The following is a 19,847-nucleotide window of genomic DNA, read 5'->3' as shown; positions in this document are numbered from 1 at the left end:
TCGGTAAGGAAAGCAGTGGACAAGTTGGACCTAAGAGATATCACAGGACAGCCCTAAGTTTCCAAGACGGAAGTTTATAGCAATACAGGCCTTTGTGTAAGAGGAAAATATCAAATAAACAACCTAACCTATCATCTAAAGGAATTAAAAAGAAGAACAAGCAAAGCCCAAAGTCAGCAGGAAGGAAGGAAATAATAAAGATCAGAGAGGAAATTAATAAAATGGAGATCAGAAAAGCGATAGAAATAATTAATAAAACTGAGAGCCGGCTTTTTTGGAAAACATAAGCAAAATTGATAAACTTTTAGCCAGATTCATCATGAAGAAAAGAGAGAGGGCCCAAATTTTTTTAAAAAAGAGGAAAGAGAATGAAAGAGGAGCAGTAACAACCAATACCACAGAGAAAGCAAAAAAAATCATAAGAGAATAATAGAAACAGTTATTTGCCAGCAAATTAGATCTAAAAGAAATGGACAAGAAATACACAACCTTTAAAGATTGATTCAGGAAGAAATAGATAGGAAGAAATTTCAGGAAGAAATTTCAGGAAGAAATAGACCAATAACTAGTAATAAAATTAAATTGTAGTTTAAAAAAAAAGAAAAAAAGCTACGCAAATTTAAGTCCAGGACCGCCTAGCTTCACAGGGAAACTGCACCAAACAAAGAGCTAATACCTATCCTTCGGAAACTATTCCAAAAACCTGAAGAGGACAAAACACTCTCGATTCATTCTACAAGGCCACAATTACCCTAACACTAAAACCAGAAAAAGATACAACAAAAAAGGAAAATTACAGGCCAATATCTCGGATGGCTATATATGCAGAAATTCTTAACAAAATATTAGCAAACTAAATTCAGCAATATATAAAAAGGATCATATATCATGAATAAGTGAGACTTATTCCAGGGACACAAGGATAACTTGACATTCACAAATCAATCAATGTTATACACCACATCAACAAAAGGAAAGATTAAAAACTACATGATCATCTCAACAGACACAGAAAGAGCATTTCACAGACTTTGGTATCCATTCTTGATAAAAACTCCCATCAAAATGGGTATAGAGGGAATGTATCTCAACATAATAAAGGCCACTTATGATAAACCCACAGCTAACTTCATACTTAATGGTGAAAATCTGAAATCCTTTCCTCTAAACTCAGAAGTAAGTCAAAGATGCCCACTCTCATCACTTGGATTGAACACAGTATTGGAAGTCCTAGCCACGCACAATCAGATAGTATAAAGACATAAAAGGCATCTAAATTAGAAGGGAAGAAGTAAAACTTCACTGTTTGTGGATAATATGATACTACTAAAGTCTTCACCAAAAAAACTATTAGAACTAATAAATGAATTCAGTAAAGTTACAGGATACAACATTAATTTATAGAAATCTGCTGTTTTTCCATACATTAATAATGATCAGAAAGAAAAAACAAGAATACAATCCCTTTAAAAATCACATCAAAAAGAATAAATACCTAGTAGTAAATTTAACCAAAAGGTGAAAGACCTATACTCTGAAAACGATAAAGCACTGATGAAAGAAGTTGAAGAATCATCAACTATGTACAATCTATGTATCAACATAGAAATGGACGATATCCTGTGTTCTTGGATTGGACGAATTAACAGTTAAAATATCCATACTGTCCGAAACAATGTACAGATTTAATACAATCACTGTCAAATGCCCATGGCATTTCCATAGAACTAGAACAAATATCCTAAAATTTACATGGAATCACAAAAGATGTTGAATTGCCATAGCAATCTTGAGGATAAAGAACAAAACTGGATGTATCACACTTCCTGACTTCAGACAATTATTCAAAGCCACAGTAATCAAAACAGAACAGTGCTGAGACAAAAACAGACACCTGGAGTTCCCATTGTGGCTCAGTGATTAACGAACCCGACTAGCATCCATGAGTACATGGGTTCAATTCCTGGCCTCACTCAGTGGGTTAAGGATCTGGTGTTGCTGTAAAAAAAAAAAAAAAAAAAAAAAAAGCTGTAGTGTAGGTCACAGAAGAGGCTCATACCCCACATTGCTGTGGCTCTGGCATAGGCTGGCAGCTACAGCTCTGACTGGACTCCTGGCCTGGGAACCTCCACATGCCTTGGGTGTGGCCCTAAAAAGACAAAAAAGACAAAAACGAAAACAAAACAAACATACACATAACTCAATGGGACAAAATAGAGAGCCCAGAAATAAACTCTTGCATAGGGTCAATTAATCTCCGACAAAGAAGGCAAGAGGATACAGTCAAGAAAAGACGATCTCTTCAATAAGCGGTGCTGGAAAAACTGAGTATCTAACTGAGTATCTACACGTAAAAGAATGGGATCAGAACATTTCTTCACATCATATACAAAAAACTCCAAATGGATTAAACACCTTAATGTAATATCTAAAACCATAAAACTCCCAAAAGAGAATATAGGCAGAATACTCTTTGACACAAACTGGAGCAATATTTTTTAGATCTGTCTCCTAAGGCAAAAGAAATAAAAGCAAAAGTAAACAAAGGGGACATAATGAAACTCAAACCTTTTGCACAGCAAAGGATATCAAACAAAAAGATAACCTATCGAATGGGAGGAAATATTTGCAAATGATGGGACCAATAAGGGGTTAATACCCAAAATATATAAACAGCACATACAACTCAATATAAAATAAAAAACAACCACTTGATTACAAAACAGGCAGACTTTTTCCAAAGAAGACACACAGATCACTAACAGGCACACGAAAAGAGCGTCAACACTGCTAATTATTAGAGAAATACAAATCTAAACCACGATGAGGTATCACTTCACATCTGTCAGAATGGCTACCATCAAAGAGATCAGGATAACGGATGCTGCCAAGGATACGGAGAAAAGGAAACCTTGCACACTGGTTTTCGGTTGTTTTTGTCTTTTTAGGGCCATACCCACGGCATATGGAGGTTCCCAGGCTAGGCGTCAAATCGGAGCTGTAGTTGCTGGCCTACACCACAGCCACGGCAATGCTGGATCCCAGCTGTGTCTGTGACCTACAGCACAGCTCATGGCAATGCCTGAATCTTAACCCACTGAGTGAGGCCAAGGATCAAACCTGTGTCCTCATGGATGCTAGTCAGATTCGTTTCCACTGAGCTACGACAGGAACTCCCTTGCACACTGTTGATGGGAATGCAATTTGGTGCAGCCACTATGGAAAACAGTGTGGAGGTTCTCGATAAATCCAGCAATTCTACTCCTGGATATATTATCTGAAAAAAGAAAACGAAAACACTAGTTCAAAAAGATACATGCAGCCCGATGTTTGTAGCAGCATAATTTACAATAGCCAAAATTTGGATGCAACTCATATGTCCATTAACAAATGAGTGGCTAAAGAAGAACTGGTTTGTATAACAACGGAATGCTACTCTGCCATAAAAAATAGAATTCTGCCATTTGCAACAATGTGGGTGGATCTAGAAAGAACTACGCCTAGTAAAGTAGGTCAGAGAAAGAAATATCCTCTGTTATCACTCATACATGGCATCCAAAAATAAAACAAACAAACGCATGTAACAAAACAGATTCACAGATACAGAGACCAAACTAGTGTATATCAGTCAGGAAGGGGAAAGGTGGTGGGCGAGAGAGTGGCTGAGATTAAGAGATACAAACGATTACGTATAAGAGAGGTAAGCAACAGGATAAAGGCTACCACACAGGGAAATACGGCCATTACTTGGTAATAACTTTAAATGCAGTATAATCTACAAAAATATTGAATCACTATGCTGTACAGCTGATACTAATACAATATTGTAAATCAAATATACCTCAATTTTAAAATATTTGTTAAAAAATTAAAAGCATATTAAAAATAAAAAAGGAAAATATAGAAAATAAAAGAAACAAATCACCAATAATCTCACTCTAGAGATAAATGTTTACATTTTGATGCTTCCTTCTGCCATATGTACATATATCACACATATAGCACATAATTGAGATGATGATACACTTGAGAAAAGGTTCTATATCATAAACTTCTTCACTTAATATTATTTTATGAGTCTTTTGCATTTCGCCATATCCTTAAAAAGCTGTGAAAATTATGTTCAGTGGTTTTACAGCAATCTATTTTAGGCGCTTATCCCGTCTCAGCAATTCCCCTCCTACTGAATTATAAGATTGTTTCAATATTTCATTCTTTTAGCTAATGTGTTGATAAACACCTTTTTAAATAAATTTTTACCCATCTCCTTGAATATTTCTATTCTAAATCTTCTTGAAGTGGGATACTGGGAGGAAGGATATTTTGAAATCTTCAGGTAAATACTGTTAGTCTGTGTTCCAGAAAGAAATGCATTAATTAATGTTCTAATGAGTCAATGTACGAGACAGCATCTTTCATAGAACATTAAACACTGACTTTTAAAAACAGGAATGTGTGGGGTTGGGGATGGAAATGTGAAATTAGGTTGTGATGATGGCTGTACAACTATAAATATAATAAAATTCACTGAATTAAAAAAACCGGAAAATATTCCCATTTTATAATAAAAAATTATATGTTAAATTTAAAAATATCAGGGAACTAAGCATTCATATATTTTTTCATATGAATTAAAAGAAATAAGGAAAAGCATGGACTAAGCATTAATTGAGCACCTACAATGTACCAAACACTTATGATGTAAGTGCTTTCATGTGTTATTTCATTTACTCCTCATAAGATACCTTCCAGACAGGTATTATTGTCCACATTTTATGGTTTAAGGAAATGTTGAGAGAGGTTAAACTCAGAAAAGAATAATCTCTTTCCCTCCACGAGCTTATTATCTAGTAGGGGAGGTATATTATGTATAATAATTACAACAAATACAATACCTGTAGTATGTAATAAATGGCTTCAGGTAGTTCAAAAGAAAGAAAGCTTACTTCTAGTGTGGATGTTTGAGAAGGTTTTATGTTGAGACCACACCGAAAGTGGACCAACAAGGAAAGGATACAAGCAAAGAGCTTTTAATTTCACTTTTGACAGACGGTTCCTCCTCTAGTCTTTTTCTGGCAGGCTCAGTGACTCCTCATTCTCCAACTAAATATTGGATAACTATATTTAAAATTTTAAAAGAGAAGCCAATAAAAACATAGGATATAACTGCCAAAATTTTAATGTGAGTTTTGGAAACATAATAAAATGTATAATGTTTAATAATAATGGGTAACATTTATTGAGTGCTTATCAGGTGTCAGAAATCTTGTGTGAAGTGCTTTCCATATATTCACTCATTTAAACATCCATATTTATTACAATACCACAGAAAATAAACTAGACCTAAAAAGGGCCACACAATTTTACTAAGAATCATGTGACTCACTTGTCAAAACAGCTATCATTTAAAAGACCATAAATACCAAATGTTGGGGAGGATGTAGAGAAAAGAGAATGCTTGCACTCTGTTGGCAGGAAAGCAAACTGGTATAGCCACTGTGGAAACCAGTATGGAGATTCTCAAAAAAACTGAAAACTACCACATGACCAAGCAACTCCGCTCCTGGATATATATCCAAAAAAAAAAAAAAAAAAAAAAAACCTCAAACACTAATTTGAAAAGATATATGCACCCCAATGTTCATTGGAGCATTATTTACAATCGCCAAGATGTACAAGCAAGTAAAGTGTACATCAGCAGATGAATGGATAAAGATGTGGCACATATATACAATGGAATACTACGTAGCCATTAAAAGAATGGAATCTTCTCATCTGCAACAACTTGAATGGAATTGGAGGTTATGCTAAGTGAAATGAGGTAGACAAAGACAAATATTGCATGATTTCATTTATATGTGAAATCTAAAAAATAAAACTAGTAAATATAACAAAAAAAGAAACAGACTCACATACATAGAGAACAAACTAGTGGTTTCCAGTGGGGAGAGAGATGAGGGGAGGGGAGAAATAGGGGTAGAGGGTTTAAGAAGTACAAACTATTATGTATAAAACATATAAACTAAGAAGATACATTGTACACCACAGGAAGTATAAACAATATTTTATAATAACTATAAATGTAATATAATCTTTTAAAATTGAGAATCACTATGTCATATGTCTGAAACTTACATAATAATGCACAGTGACTATACCTCAATTTTAAAAAAGAATCACAAGACTTAAATGACCAAGGCAAAGGTCAGGTTTAGAGTCATCTGACTCCAAAGCCAGCTCACAATGCTATGTGTACAGTTATGTCAAGCTAAAAATCATTGGCAGATTTGTGTTCAAAACAAAAAAGAAGTCTGATTGAAGCATATTAAGTTTACTTGAGGACTTAAAGCATTCAGTGCTATTTGAAAATTAAAATACCCGAATAATCATCACAGAAGGTAATCAAAAAATCCAGTTCCCCCTTAACCCATAGCTGTCCTCAATCACTGTGCTTGTATCACTCCCATCTAAAAAAGGAAGAGAAACCCTAACTCACTGCCACTCCCATTCTAGTTCCTTAATTCATTTTTGTTTGTTTTGTTCTGCTTTTTAATCAGGTCCTTTTCATCTGTTATTTCCTGGTGCTTTTCATTTCAGTTCCTCATCCTCGCACAGAATACTTTGCTATAAACAGACCCCAGGACTGGAAGATACCTCATACCAGTCGACGACGACAAAGAGCCGCCACCACGATGTGGATGACGACTACACAAATAATCCAAAAGAACTGCTCATTTCAATGAGCACTTAACAATTTAGCTGTCTCAGAAAAAAGTATGATAAACATTGAACATAATCCCTATTGCTACTTAAAAACTAAACAATGCTTTAGAATATAAGGAAGTCCATCAAAATATTTAATTAGACATTATATTTATGCAAATATTTGAGTCTAGAGTCAAATTTCTAGGTTAAGCAGGTACATACATACTCTCCTTACATTTCCAACAAGTTTACTGCAACATCTGCAGAATGATGCTCAGTCTGAGTGTTAGTGTTCCTAACTGCGCATCTCTTGCCTGGGGTGCACAGCTCAACAGTAAATTTGAATAACTATGGATGTGATGGCATTGCCACTGCAATTAACCCCAGTGTGCCCAAAGGTGAAAGACTCATTCAAAACACAAAGGTAAGAGAAAAATTTACTGTCCATTTATTTTTATATCAGGAAGCATACTTTCAACTCATGTTATCCAGGCAAATACACCCATTCACACAGCTGTGACTATCCAAAATTGCTTTGACAGTATTCATCATTTATGTAGTATGCATCTAAACTATCAAGATAAATATCTGCTTAGTATAGGTATTATTTATCATATATTAATAGTATTAGTTATTCCCCTAATGAGTTATTAAAGACCAAACTACTAATATTTTTTTAACTCATTAAGCTAACAGAAGACCTTAGAGCTAGTAGAGAATTATTTCAAAATTTTATCTTTATAGGAGTTCCTGTTGTGGCTCAGCAGAAATGAATCTGACTAGTACCCACGAGGATGCAGGTTCAACCCCTGGTCTTGCTCAGTGGGTTGGGGATCCAGCATTGCTGTAAGCTGTGGTGTAGGCTGCAGACACGGCTCAGATCCCACATTTCTGTGGCTGTGGCATGGCACAGGCCAACAGCTACAGCTCCAACTTGATCCCAGCCTGGGAACCTCCATATGCCACAGGTGCAGCCCTAAAAAGACAAAAAAAAAAAAAATTATCTTTATAAAGTTACTTTTATGTTTAGGTAATTAACCCATTTTTAGCTTTAGAGGTTCATTATACATTTTTTCAATTTTTCTCAGTTGTTCATACTTGCTCAACACTGAAAATTTTGAAATTCTTATGTATCTGATCTTAAAGAAAATATTATGTGTTTTTGAAGTTGACTTACTTCCTAATCTTATTTGCATTAGTTAGTAAAACAAACGCTTCATATATGGCACTCCAACACTATTTTCTTTTTTTTTTTTTTTTTTTGTCTTGTTGTTGTTGTTGTTGTTGTTGCTATCTCTTGGGCCGCTTCCGCGGCATATGGAGGTTCCCAGGCTAGGGGTTGAATCGGAGCTGTAGCCACCGGCCTACGCCAGAGCCACAGCAACGCGGGATCCGAGCCGCGTCTGCAACCTACACCACAGCTCACGGCAACGCCGGATCGTTAACCCACTGAGCGAGGGCAGGGACCGAACCCGCAACCTCATGGTTCCTAGTCGGATTCGTTAACCACTGCACCACGACGGGAACTCCCAACACTATTTTCTTTAATCCTCCCAAAACCCCTATGACATAGTCAAGAACAGAGATTATTAATTACCCTTATTGTATAAATGAGAGAAGTTGTGTGATTTGTACAGTCATACAGAGTGGCAAAACTGGAACTTGAATCCAGTGATAGCTATCTATTTTTAGAAAATTACTGCTTGGTAAAACTTCATCTTTTATGAACATATTCCATAAGAGAAGATAACTCAAAATAAACATAGCCAAATTTTTTTTCAATTAACAACAGTATAAAATCTACCAAACTGTAAACTCCCAACCCAATTATAGGCACCTCTGTTCAATTCAATAAGCAACTTGCCAACAAACTCTTGTCTTAATCCCCTTCACACCTCACCCAGCACCCTTACTCCCCGCTACAACCCATTTACTGAATGCAGGTCTGGATAGGCAAAAAAGAAAGAAAGAACTGAATTTCTAGGTATATGAAAATAAGAATTGACTAGAGAGATGAACTAAAATATGACCTATTTTTTCATCTAGTCTTTGCTGACATATTTGAGGAGAGGGGCTTATATTAACACCTTCTCGTTTGTACCTAAGCGTTCATGTTCATTTCATTGTATAATTTCTATCATGAGATATTTTTAATTTTGCCAGGAAATGGTAACTGAAGCTTCTACTTACTTGTTTCATGCCACCAAACAAAGAGTTTATTTCAGGAATGTAAGCATTTTAATTCCAGTGACCTGGAAGTCAAAATCTGAGTACTTAACACCAAAACAAGAATCAAATGACCAGGTAGGCGTTTTACCGAGCTCCTAAACTGCCTCTTTCTTCCTGTGATTTTTAAAGATTAACACTCATAATTTTTTAGGAATTATTAATCGCTATTTTAGTATTTATATTAGTAATATTACAAGTCTTATTTGAGATAAAAAAATTCCTTGCTTCTATTGCTCTTGGGATGTTTTGTTTATTCTTCTGCTTTTTAGGCAGATGTCATAGTTGCCAATCCTTTGCCTAAAATATGGAGAACATCCCCATACACTTCAATACGGACAATGTGGAGAAAAAGGACAATACATACATTTTACTCCAAACTTCTTGTTGCCTAATAATTTGCCAAACTATGGGGCCCCAGGTAGGGATATATATTTTATACTTCTATTTTTATTTCTACTGGCAACAAATGTAACACTGTGATTGATGATTTTTTTTTAATTTTTAAAGGAAAAAAGTTATTAATTCATACCTTTGGAAATTTACTAGTAATGTTTAACCTAATTATATTTCTTTATGTGTGTATGTTTAATAATAAAATTAGGTTGTTGATACTAACCCATTTTAACTTCTTTGGCCTAGTGAAGATTGTTTATTTCTAGATTTCCTTAACTCAGTTAGATTAGGATATGGGGTAGGGGAACTTAAAATACAAGGAAACTGTATTTAAATACAGGCTTCCCCCACTACCCAAAAGTAGTGTTCCTGTGAGACCTTTCATAAGTCAAAACGGCAATTTTGCAATTTTCTTTAGCAAAGAAACAATTACCTTAGGATACATCTTGTTAATAGATGCACAGAATATGTAGAGAGAAAGCACAGATGCTCACAGATACAGTTCAAAGCTGTAGGGCTCCATGCTGAGATGCTGAACGCAGTTCCCAGGGAAGGAGCTTAGTGGGGCCAGGCTCCCTGTTCTGGGTGTGCGCTGCCTCTAAACTGCTGGCTGCAAAACAAACACTGAATACTATTTTTATTTTTTTCACCTTTTTTCTTTCTTTCTTTCTTTCTATTTATTTATTTATTTATTTATTTATGTCTTTTGTCTTTTTAGGGCCGCACCCGTGGCATATGGAGGTTCCCAGGGTAGGGGTCTAATTGAAGATGCTGCCGCCAGCCTACACCACAGCCACAGCAAGGAGGGATCTGAGCTTCATCTGCGACCTACACCCCCATTCACGGCAACGCCAGATCCTTAACCCACTGAGCGAGGCCAGGGATCGAACCTGCAACCTCATGGTTCCCAGTCGGATTTGTTTCTGCTGCACCATGACAGGAACTCCATTTTTTCACCTTTTTTCATGAAAGCAAAAATCCTCTTCAAATGCCTTTCCATTAGTGAAAACAAGTACTAAGGCAGGTCTTTTGTAAAAGTAAAGTAGTGAACTTTCAAAAATCGGGGATGCCTGCATTGTACACACCAATTTATAAGTGCAATGGCAGCGTATTTGTCCATCTCCGATGGGGAATATGTGAGGAGTAAAATATGGGCTGGCCATTCTGTTTCCAGAAAGAACACTATTGAAGCAACAAGGTATCATTCTATTGAACAAAACTGTTTTTAAAACTTTTCACTTATGACATTTTAATTTGCTCTACAGGACAAGCAAAGGCTATCTCAGTGGTTGAACACTCGTACAGTTAAATGACATATCCACCTGCCACTCTCCGTGTGACCAAAAATTCCTGGGATTACACCGTGGAATCAAGATCAGTTAAAAATTGGAAATCATTTCAGTATTCACGGGGGTGTCCTAACATATGTTACTGTCAGAGGAAGGAGAAAGAAAAACATTGTAACCTAAATCTTAAGATATCTGAGAATTAGAGTTCAGGTTCCTACCTAATCTTTTATTCTGTTGGAGTCATAACTTTTTAAGATGAATCTGTTACACTGAAATCAAACTGTTAGAGCCTCATGTTAAATATATTTTACTTTTAATCTTAAGCTTTAAGGAAAAAAAGTACTTTTCATGAGAATAAGTGAGAAAATTGATTTTTTTTTTTTAAGAAACATAATTCTGGGTGAATTTAAACAGGTCTTATTTATGAATAGATGATACATTTAAATTTAAAATATCAAGCACATGGAATAAAGACTATTAAAGACATACATAAATCAGCATAATAGAAGCAAGTGCTTGGGATAAAAAACATATTAGAGGAAGGAGGTGGAGGTAGGAAAATGCCTTTTCCCGTCCCCTTTGTGCTGTTTGCTTTATTTCTTCTGAGCTGCCTAGCATCCTTCGCACAGACTGGACTCCCAACCCAGGACATTTATTCCTCTCACCTCCTCCCAGAATTGCCTCCCTTAGTCAGATGATACTTCTTCATCCTTCAAGACTCAGTTTAAATGCTCCTTCCCTGCGCGTCTTTCCTCTCCTTCCATGTGGGTTAGATGTCCTTGACACCGTTCCCCAAGCAATGTGTATGGGCTTCTCTGACACTGGACAGCAATTGTCTGTGTAAGTTTATTTTCCCTACCAGACAAGATCTTTGAGGACGGATTTTCTTTTAATCTGCTAGCCTTGGGCATGGCACAAAGTAAAAGCGAAATAAAGAATTATCAAACAACAAAATTTTAATAAATAAATGGAAAAATGAAGGAGTGTCCTTATTGGTCATAAAAAGATATATTAGTAAACTATTGGTCATAAAAAGATATATTAGTAAACAAGTATCTAAAATAACATTTATTGAGCTCTTAATTGTGTGCCAGGCACTTTGCTGGAGGCAGTGTAAAGTTTAACTTTCAGGGTTATTCTTGAAAAACATGGCTAACCATCTCCTTTAATCCTTGCAATCCAAGCACATTTATTAGGATGGATTAAGGCTATAGAGTTTAATATTAACACAGAACAGGAGTAAATCCTGTGATGAACAAGAATCGTTAGGATCTTTTCCCCTCACCCGCCCCGCCTCATTCTCTGCCTTGTGTGACCTGACAGTTACCGTGTCCTCAAGACCGAAAGGCTTGAATGCACGCGCCTTTCCATGCAGGGTTTACTTGTATTGCTTCCTTCGGTCTAGCTCAGTAGTTTTCAAATGCAAATTGTAAAACGCTGTGAACATGAAACCACACACGTTTTGACAGGTATAGTATACATGTATGTATGTATAGATGTGCATGTCTACATAGCAGTATTTAGATGTGGGTATATACATGCATATGTGTACCATACATAAGAAATTTAAGGGGGTTTTAAGCACAACATCAGCTCCCCCCTCCCCACTAGGAAGCCTTTGCATCTCTTAACTCACTCAATCTTCACAGCATTCCTGTGAGTTAGGAATCACCAACGTTAGCTCAAGGTCATGAGAATAATAAATGTATGTGATCACATTATGAGCAGCGGATATGAAAAAGTATGAATTAACATCATTGTTCTTGTTGAAATCGATGGTACACAGGGCAGAACACTGTACGACTTCTGCCAAAATGGAGCGTTGGCACGTGAGCTATAGCAATTATCATTGAGGGAATGATTTAGAGTGTTAATCTTTATCCTAATTTCTCTGGTCTTCATACATAAATGTAACCCAATTCTTTCATCACAGGTGTCCAACTCCTATTACTGGTATCAACGTGGTCGTCAAGAAATGCCAGGGAGGCCGCTGTATAACAAGGCTGTGCAGCCCTGACTGGCAGACAGGGCTGCATGAAGCAAAAGGTACCTTCGTCCCAGAAGAAGCCCAGACTGCAAGAGAATCCACTGTGTTTGTGCAAAGTCTCCACACCATAAGTACCTTTTTATTCTTTTTTTTTTATAATTTTTTTTATTTTCCCACTGTACAGCAAGGGGGTCAGGTTATCCTTACATGTATACATTACAATTACATTTTTTCCCCAACCCTTTTTATTCTATTTTTTAATTTTAATTTTAATTTTTTGTCTTTTGGGGGCCACACCTGTGGCATATGGAGGTTCCCAAGCTAGGGGTCGAATCAGAGCTGTAGCTGCCGGCCTACACCAACAGCCACAGCAATACCAGATCCTTAACCCACTGAGCAAGGCCAGGGATCAAACCTGCGTCCTCAGCTCCGAACCTTCTTGTTCTCATCTCACAAAGGAACCCTTGAAGGAAAACTGATTAGGGAAGCTGGATTTTCCACTATGAAATGATACATACCAACAGATTTCCAAGAAACAAGGAAAATTACTAAGATACTTAACTAACATCTCCTTTATCCAGTCTTGTGTCTGGAAATCATGCCGCCCTTTCTTACTAACCTGTGATTTTTTTCCTTCAGATGCAGAACTGTACCCTTCTCACGAGTATCACAGAATTTCTCAGAACAGCCCTTACCTCATCTGACCTCTGCGGACGTGCGCCGAGAATGACCTTGCTTTTCAATCCCTTCTTCTAAGTGTTAGTCACACTGCTTTTCCAAAGTAGCTCATCTGTAGCTTTGGAAAGCACGGACATTCCCTGTTTCCCACCACCTTCGTACGAAAGCGCACCAATCGACCGCAGAGTGAGCTTGTGAAAACACTAACGGCTCCGTCTCTACTGACCAGACAAAAAAGGAACGTTCACAATCACCAGTCTGGCCAGTTAAAAAATAACACGTTTCACCTGAAATACCCGGTTTAAATGTATGAAGTTCAGTAGATAAGGACAGGTGCCTTAGAGTCAGACAGGCCTGACAACAAAACCCAGTCTGTCTCTCTCTCTCTCTTTTTTTTTTTTTTTTTTTTTTTGTCTTTTTGCCATGTCTAGGGCTGCTCCCGTGGCATGTGGAGGTTCCCAGGCTAGGGATTGAATCGGAGCTGTAGCCACTGGCCTACACCAGAGCCACAGCAACTTGGGATCCGAGCCGCATCTGCAACCTACACCACAGCTCACGGCCACGCCAGATCGTTAACCCACTGAGCAAGGCCAGGGATCGAACCCATGATTCATGGTTCTTAGTCGGATTCGTTAACCACTGCGCCATGTCGGGAACTCCCCAGTCTGTCATTTTTGAGCTACGTCACTATGAGAAAATTGCTAAATCTGAAACTTAGTTCCCTCTCATCTTTGAAATGGGAATTATAATGCTTTCTTTGCAGTCTCATTGTTAATTTTATAAGAGCTAATACACGTGAAGTATGATCACAATGCTCAGCAGAAGATGAGAACAAAATAAACTTAAAATTTTTAATTTTCTATGTTTATAAAATATTTGGATAATAGGGAATTGTCTCTCTTCCAGGATACGTCCAGTCTTAATTAATGCAAACATAGTTATCTAATGAAATTTCTAAACATGTAAAAAAAGACTTTTAAATGTGAAATGTATGGAAGTTATCAAAAACGAATCAAAATAAAGTGTGCTATCTCTAGATAGCAAGACTAATATTTAAGAGAAGCAAATTACATACACACCAAACGACCAGCAATACAGACTTCCATGGGCAGAGGTTCGTAAAGGCCTCTTATTCCAAAGAGATTAGAATCGTTTTGGAGTCTAGGGCATGGATACTCAAGGACTTCAGTGAAAATATAGACTTGATATTTTCTTCTCAAAGTCCTAAATGAATCCAACGAGATAGTTAAGTAGAAATTATTTTCTAGCCTAAAAAAGCCCCTCCTGGAAATATTTGAAACAAAAGTCAAGAATTTTTACTTTAACCTGCTGAATCTGGATCAGCAAAGGCTAGCCAAGGACTTCAGCATCCAAACAGATTTCAGATCATGTGACACAAAAGGATAATTGGAATATACACTTTCTGTACCAAACTGTAAATTCTAAAAGCATTCGATTAGGAAAATATATCTCATGTTGCCTACCTGGGAAATAAATAATAGTGAAGAAAGAATATCCTGTAGCTGAAAATAGAGAGGGCAACTAACTATGTAAGATATGGTTCAGAGATAAATGCTGTGCTTTAACCACACATCTTGTCCAGAGTAACACTACTCTCTAATTACCACAACATGGACTAAATATACCGCAGAGTATCTGTACCCAGGGCGTAAGCTCAGCCCTGGAGAAATATGACCTGAAATAATAAACGTTCAAGTCCATGACTTCCTTTCTTTATAAACTTAGTTACTCCCATTCCATGCCCAGCTCTGCATCAGGAGCTGAAAAAATACAGAATTAAACATAGCTGTTCTTGAAGAACTCCACTTAGTGAGAGATAGAGAGAGCTATAAGAAAACTATATACCAGGAGTTCCCATCGTGGCGCAGTGGAAACAAATCTGACCAGGAACCATGAGGTTGCAGGTTCGACCCATGGCCTCACTCAGTGGGTTAAGGATCCAGCATTGCCCTGAGCTGTGGTGTAGGTAGCAGATGTGGCTTGGATCTGGCGTTGCTTGGCTGTGGCATAGGCCTGTAGCTATGGCTCCGATTCAACCCCTAGCCTGGGAACCTCCATATGCCATGGATGCAGCCCTAAAAAGCAAAAAAGAAAGAAAGAAAGAAAGAAAGAAAGAAAGAAAGAAAGAAAGAAAGAAAGAAAGAAAGAAAGAAAGAAAGAAAGAAAGAAAGAAAGAGAAAAAAGAGAAAAGTATATGTATAGGAAATAGGAAGAGAGAGAAAATTCAAATGCTATGAGCATGCAGCAAACATGTCCAATTAGAGGTCAGAAAATGGTTTCTAGAGATGAGTTTTGAGCTGGGATTTGGGGAAAAAATAAGAATGAACTTGCCAAAACAAGAATGGGAAGGATATTCTCGGCAAAGAAAAAAGTTTACAAAAACAAAGAACAGAAAAATATGTTGTACATGACTGGAGAAGTTAAGCACTGCCCAAATTACTCATATCACAGACACTAAAGATTTTAACATTTATTAGAATCATTTTCAGGCAGATAGCAGTAAAAGGAATTGAGACAGGGGCACCTTTTTCTAATTTGCACAAAATTTCTTTCCACTTTTCTGTTTGGATTAGAGAGAGCCTTGTGAAAGTTCCTGGCATACCCTAAGGACTGGGAAAAGTTCAGGGTTTGAGAAGCAAGGTATACATGTGAGCAAGAAGCAGGAAATGAGACTGAAACAAGAAACTGGAACCTGCAAATCTAAGGTGTTTGGATTTTATTTTATCAGCTTCAGACTGGTGATGTAATCAGCTAGTTCTTTCAGGGAGATAATTGCAACGACTGTGAAAGACAAAATGGAGTGAGATGATCCTGGAGCCAGGGAGGCCAGCTGGAAGGCCATGGCGAGGGCAGAGAAGGGGCCTGCAGACCCTGAATGAAGGCAGTGCCCACAGCTGGAGAAGCCAGGTCATCAAGATCCTTACAAATCACTGCTTTGACTGAAAACTGCATTTTTCCCTCATCTAATGCAACCCCTTCTGGGAAGTGTAAATCAGAAACATAACAGAAGGAAGACAAACTCTTAACACCTGAATAAAAGGCATTCAAATTTAATAGTTTAGTTCTAAATCTGAGCTTACAGCTGGAGATTTGTATTGGGGGTGGCATTAAAAAAATGAAATAATATTTATAAAGCTGCAGCTTTACTGCAAGACAAATTCTTCCCGAACGCTATCCTAGTTTATGCTGGTATTTTTCCAAATTACTAAGTTTTCAAAACTTGAAGGATTTTCACAGATTCTATAGTAATGAAACATGACGGGGCAGAATTACTGGATACAACTTACCATTTGCAACTAAAAGAGAAGCAACCACATTTCCTTATTTTTGTCTCACCATTTTCATTACTTTTTCAGGAGTATTATTTTATTTATCTCTGAGTTCATCAGAGCCAATAACATTTGAGGTTGTTAGAATATCTGTTCTCAAGTTTTTCAATCAACTATAAAGACACAGAAAATACTTGGGCAACCAAAGAAGGCCATTTTCTTTATCCCTCTTTTAGGGGGCAGCTAAAAATTACTGCAAATCCTGTACCTTTTTCCATTAAACTTATTTCAAGGCTTGAGCCCCCACGAGTCTAGACAGGAAAGTAAGAAGTTAACTTAAGCAGCTGAGCCAACATCATCCCCCCAACCGCAGAGCCATGATCCACCTGTGCCGAGAAGAACTGCCAAATACTTTTCCAGAGCACACTGATGGCTTGACTGTGTTTCCTCTCCACTCGAGTGTGCCAGTGATGTCAGATTCTGAAGTAACTTTAAGTCGTCAGGAGACAAAATGCTGTGAAGGATGTGTATTTGGAAAGGAAGGTGATGTCTCATTAGGTACCATATTATGGTCTTTCAACTGATTTTTCCAGGTGACCGAATTTTGTGCGGCAAAAACACACAATACAGAAGCTCCAAACCTGCAAGACAATCTGCAAGGGCAGAAGCACATGGGCTGTGATCGCAGACTTTGATGATTTCAGAAAGCATCTCCCATGACAGAAATGAATCCACCACCTCATCCTACATTTTCACTGCTCAAGTCCAAACAGCGAGTAATCTGTTGGGCACTTGATAAACCTGGAAGCATGAATTCAGTAAGATGTTTATTTGTTAGCTCTCCTAATTAAGTATTTAAGCTAATAGAAATAGAAGAATGGAGAACCACAGAATCAACTGGAACACAAGGTTTAAAATGGCAATAAATAATCACCTATCAATTATCACCTTAAATGTCAATGGACTGAATGCTCCAATCAAAAGACACAGAGTGGCTGAGTGGATAAAAAGGCAAAAACCTTCAATATGCTGCCTACAAGAAACTCACCTTAGGACAAAGGATACATATAGATTGAAAGTGAAGGGGTGGTAAAAAATATTTCATGCCAATAGACATGACAGGAAAGCAGGAGTTGCAATACTCGTATCAGACAAAATAGACTTTAAAACAAAAGGCATAAAGAGAGACAAAGAAGGACACTATTTAATGATTAAGGGATCCGTCCAAGGAGAGGATGTTACTATCGTCAACATATATGCCCCAAATACAGGAGCACCCAGATACATACAACAAATATTAACAGACATAAAGGGAGATATTGATGAGAATACAATCATAGTAGGAGAACTTAATACCCCCCTCACATCAATGGACAGATCCTCTAGACAGAAAACCAATAAAGCAACAGAGATCCTAAAGGAAACAATAGAAAAGTTAGACTTAATTGAGATCTTCAGGACACTACATCCAAAAAAAACCAGAATATACATTCTTCTCAAGTGTACATGGAATATTCTCAAGAATCGACCACATATTGGGACACAAAGCTAACCTCAACAAATTAAGGAACATAGAAATTATTTTAAGTATCTTCTCTGACCACAATGACATGAAACTAGAAATCAACCACGGGAAAAGACATGAGAAAAAACCTACTACATGGAGACTAAACAACATGCTACTAAAAAACCAATGGGTCAGTGAGGAAATCAAGAAGGAAATTAAAAACTACCTTGAGACAAATGATAATGAAGACACAACCTCTCAAAATCTATGGGACACCACAAAAGCAGTGCTCAGAGGGAAATTCTTAGCGATACAGGCCTTCTCAAAAAAGAAGATCCCAAATTGACAACTTAACCCTCCACCTAAATGAATTAGAAAAAGAAGAACAAAAAAGACCTAAAGTCAGCAGAAGGAAGGAAATTATAAAGATCAAAGAGGAAATCAATAAAATAGAGATTCAAAAAACAATAGAGAAAATTAATAAAACCAAGAGCTGGTTCTTTGAAAAGGTGAACAAAACTGACAAACCCCTGGCCAGACTCACTAAGAAGAGGAGAGAAAGAACTCAAACAAAATTAGAAATGAAAAAGGAGAAATCACAACGGATACAGCAGAAATACAAAAAACCATAAGAGAATACTATGAACAACTATATGCCAACAAATTTGACAATCTGGAAGAAATGGACAATTTTCTAGAATCTTACAGCCTGCCACAACTGAATCAAGAAGAAACAGACCAACTGAACAGACCCATCAGTAGAAATGAAATTGAAGAGGTCATAAAATCACTCCCTACAAATAAAGGTCCAGGACCAGATGGCTTCACAGGTGAATTCTATCAAACATATAAAGAGGATCTGGTGCCCATCCTCCTTAAACTTTTTCAAAAGGTTGAAGAAGGAACACTCCCAAAGACATTCTGTATGCCACCATCGCCCTAATTCCAAAACCAGACAGAGATAACACCAAAAAAGAGAACTATCATGGAGTTCCCGTCATGGCACAGTGGTTAACGAATCCGAATAGGAACCATGAGGTTTCGAGTTCGATCCCTGCCCTTGTTCAGTGGGTTAAGGATCGGCATTGGCGTGAGCTGTGGTGTAGGTCACAGATGCGGATCGGATCCCGCATTGCTGTGGCTCTGATGTAGGCCGGCAGCTACAGCTCCAATTCGACCCCTAGCCTGGGAACCTCCATATGCCGCAGGAGCAACCCAAGAAATGGCAAAAAGACCAAAAAAAAAAAAAAAAAAAAAAGAGAGAGAGAGAGAGAGAGAGAAAACTATCGGCCAATATCTTTGATGAATATAGATGCAAAAATTCTCAACAAAATCTTAGCCAACCAAATCCAACAACATACCAAAAAAATCATACACCACGACCAGGTAGGGTTCATCCCAGGTTCACAAGGATGGTATAACTTACGCAAATCAATCAACATCATACACCACATTAACAAAAAAAAGTCAAAAATCATATGATCATCTCAGTAGATGCAGAAAAAGCATTTGACAAAGTCCAACATCCATTCATGATCAAGACCCTCGCCAAAGTGGGTATAGAGGGAAGACTCCTGAACATGATCAAAGCCCTTTATGACAAACCCACAGCAAATATAATACTTAATGGAGAAAAACTGAAAGCCTTCTCATTCAAATCTGGAACAAGACAGAGATGCCCACTCTCACCACTGCTATTCAACATAGTTTTGGAAGTCCTAGCCACAGCAATTACACAAACAAAAGAAATAAAAGGCATCCATATAGGA

The 19,847-nt window shown here is 37.4% G+C and overlaps 1 protein-coding gene and 1 pseudogene across 5 annotated transcripts in view; one reads left to right on the top strand and one right to left on the bottom strand.

The window, feature by feature from the left end:
• The window catches only part of ODF2L (outer dense fiber of sperm tails 2 like), a 604,788-nt gene that overhangs the window by 540,609 nt on the left and 44,332 nt on the right, over positions 1 to 19,847 (bottom strand). The gene's annotated exons all lie outside the window — the stretch shown is intronic.
• LOC146404291 (calcium-activated chloride channel regulator 1-like) overlaps positions 2,851 to 19,847 on the top strand; it is a 29,993-nt pseudogene continuing 12,996 nt past the window's right edge.

Source organism: Sus scrofa, chromosome 4, assembly GCF_054392235.1.
Source record: "Sus scrofa isolate SSC_HxYL_T2T_F1_AM1 chromosome 4, Sscrofa_HxYL_maternal_Yorkshire_Landrace_v2.0, whole genome shotgun sequence".
In the NCBI taxonomy this organism is placed as follows: Eukaryota; Metazoa; Chordata; class Mammalia; order Artiodactyla; family Suidae; genus Sus; species Sus scrofa.
Note: the sequence above shows the minus strand (reverse complement) of the source record. Positions and strands in the feature narration are given on the sequence as shown.